Consider the following 2,894-nt stretch of genomic DNA (forward strand, 5'->3'; position numbering starts at 1 on the left):
ACTTGCCTCCTCCCTGCCCTGTTTGCAGTTATCATCATTGCCATTACTGATCTGCTTCCTCTCTCAGGATCCTGCTCAAACCCCACTGGCCCCTGGAAAGGGCGTCTGTCCTAGATCACTGGCTGTGGAGGGATGAGCTATGAACTCACTCTACACCACCCAGGCCAGCCCATCACCCCCTCAGTTTCCTCTTTCCTCACTCCCAGCTCTACTCTGCTCATTAACCTCCTCATCTGCAGCATGAGAAGGTGTGCTGGAGAGAAGAACACAGGAAAAATCCTGGAACATGCTCAACATATTACTTTCATGAAGAGAACAGTCACCTCTGGGTCCAGATGCTTTCAGGCTCTAAGAAGGCCCATTGCATCAGCCTCACTGAGACAGACTCAACCACTCTAGCACCACCCCCACATGGCCACACTGCCTGCTGGAGGCCCAGTGGGGGTAGGGGTGGGGTCATTGCCTCTACCCATTCCTGGAGCTTCTGCAGCTGCCTACAGTTCTTTAATCCAATCAGAGCTACACTGTCCTGTTTCCATTACCATCATGATGAGATTGCCAGAAGCAAGATATTCATCCTTTCTGGCAAACCCATCCCTCTCAGGAAAGGCCATCTCTGAAGCTGCCTAGACTTCCTTACTTGTCCAGACGGTCTGGGGACTTTCTTAGGTAAGACCCCATTCCTTGGACCTTTGCCAAATCATTCACACTCTCTCATTCTTTCCAAGATCCTTGGAGGGCAATTGAAGAGAATGTCTTGAGTGTGAAGGAGAACCCCACTTCCCATGTAATAGCCTTTATGACATATAAAGGCTGAACTCTGTCCACAGAACTCAATCTAGGACCCACAGTCTTGTTTTCTCTAAAAGCCACCTCCAAACTCTCTCTAGTGAAGATAACACTTAGAAGTTCCCTGTGCAATTTTTGCCAGAATTTTAATTCCGTTTGTTCTTTTAAGGTAGGCAGAATTGCCACTACCACCCCCACCCCACACACAGAGATGCTCACATTCTAATTCCTGAAGCCTGCAAATGTGTTACTTGCCTGACAAAGAGGACCTTGCAGGTGTGATTCAGTTAAGGCTCCAGAGGTAAGGAAAGTAGCCTAGATTACCCATGTGTGTCCAGTCTAATCACATGGGTCCTTAAAAGCAGAAAACCTTTCCCAGCTGTGACCAAAGAGCAATGGGGTAATAGAGATGTGACATAACTAGCTTTGACAATGGAGAGAGAAGTTGTAAGCCAAGGAGTGTGGCCTCTACAAGCTGAAAGAGGTAAGAAAACATATTCTCCCCTAGATCCTCCAGAAGCAGCCCAGACCTGTCAGACACCTTGATTTTACCCTAAAGAGACCTGTGTTGGACTTCTGCTCTCCAGAACCATAAGATAATAAAACTGTAGTGTTTCAAGCTACTGAGTTTGTGGTAATTTGTTTTAACAGCTACAGAAACCTCATACAGGCTGAAAAAGAGCAACAGGCAATTCGAAGCCCTCGTCTTCTCAAAGTCCCATTCAACTAGATATATTAGCAAATGACTCCTTCCTAACTGACATTTACTTCTCAATAAGCAACTGTTACAACAACTATGAAAAAGACAAAATAAATTTTAAGAAAAAAAAATGTAAAAGATCAACATTATCCAGGCTGCTTGGGAATGTATATATTGCTACCGATGGAAAAAGACAAGGACTGGTACATGTTCATTCCCAAGATTATTTTCAATGCAAACTGTTAAATTTAACAGGAAAGCTCTTTTCTTATTACAAACTACCTGAGCACATTATAGAGTTAGGGATTTTGTTTACTAGATTCTAAAAGACATAAACTGGTACTGAAGAAGTTTTGAGATTGTTTGAAGTCAGGGCATCTTGGATGATCTCAACTCCCTATTGAACCTGAAGAACTTGTTCACAGAACTCCATATCATGGCATTCAGTGATTGTGCCAAGGCTAATCACCAAACTCTTCAAGGAGAGAAATTTGACTCCGTGTATTCCAACATGAAATGAAGCTTCACCAAATTGAGTCAAGAGCATTTAGAGCAAGCGTGAAGGTAATGAATGGATGCTTCCTCTTAACATCAGTGTTTCATGTTATATCCTTTCCCAAATATTAAAAAGGCATTTTTCTTTCCTGCCTTCACTCTTGAATCAGTCTTTTTTTTTTTTTAATTCATTCATGAGAGAGAGAGAATGAGAGAGATAGAGAGAGAGAGGCAGAGGGAGAAGCAGGCTCCATGCAGGGAACCCGACACGGGACTCCAGGGACTCCAGGATCACGCCCTGGGCCAAAGGCAAGCGCCAAACAGCCGAGCCACACAGGGATCCCCCTCCCCTTGAATCAGTCTTAAAAAAAAGTTTCATGTTCCCTCTTATTATTTACTTTTATTTATAAAATTGTGAAAAATTGAGTCAAGAAGAATTCCTGCCATTTACTGAATTACTACTATGTGCTAGGAACCTGACGTTCACTGCCTCATTTAATCTCTTAATTAAGGATTATTATTCCTATTCATTGGAATAGGAAGGATGGAGGATGCCTGGGTGGCTCAATGGTTGAGCGTCTGCCTTTGGCTCAAGGTGTGATCCCGGGGTCCTGGGATCAAGTCCCGCATTGAGCTCCCTTCAAGGAGCCTACTTCTCCCTCTGTCTATGTCTCTGCCTCTTTCTGTGTCTCTCATGAATAAATAAAATCTTAAAAAAAAAAAAAAAAGGAATAGGAAGGACAAAACCAAGGCTTAGGAAGTTCAAATAACTTGCCCAAACTCGCAGGGAGAGAGAAGGCAGAAATCAGAGCACCTTCCCTCCTTAGTCAGGGTCCTCTAAGTTTCTTATATTATTCCCTCTGTTTCTTGAATGTGAAACATGTTCAAAAACAACCGTAAGAGTCAAATA

The 2,894-nt window shown here is 43.4% G+C and overlaps 1 long non-coding RNA gene across 1 annotated transcript; it reads left to right on the forward strand.

Annotated features, from left to right (window-relative positions):
• Window positions 1-777: 777 nt before the first annotated feature.
• Window positions 778-2,142, forward strand: LOC140615028 (uncharacterized). Its single transcript, XR_012015709.1, has 2 exons — window positions 778-1,273; window positions 1,441-2,142. It is a non-coding gene; the product is annotated as an uncharacterized lncRNA (long non-coding RNA).
• Window positions 2,143-2,894: the final 752 nt, after the last annotated feature.

This window comes from Canis lupus, chromosome 1, assembly GCF_048164855.1.
Source record: "Canis lupus baileyi chromosome 1, mCanLup2.hap1, whole genome shotgun sequence".
Lineage (NCBI taxonomy): Eukaryota > Metazoa > Chordata > Mammalia > Carnivora > Canidae > Canis > Canis lupus.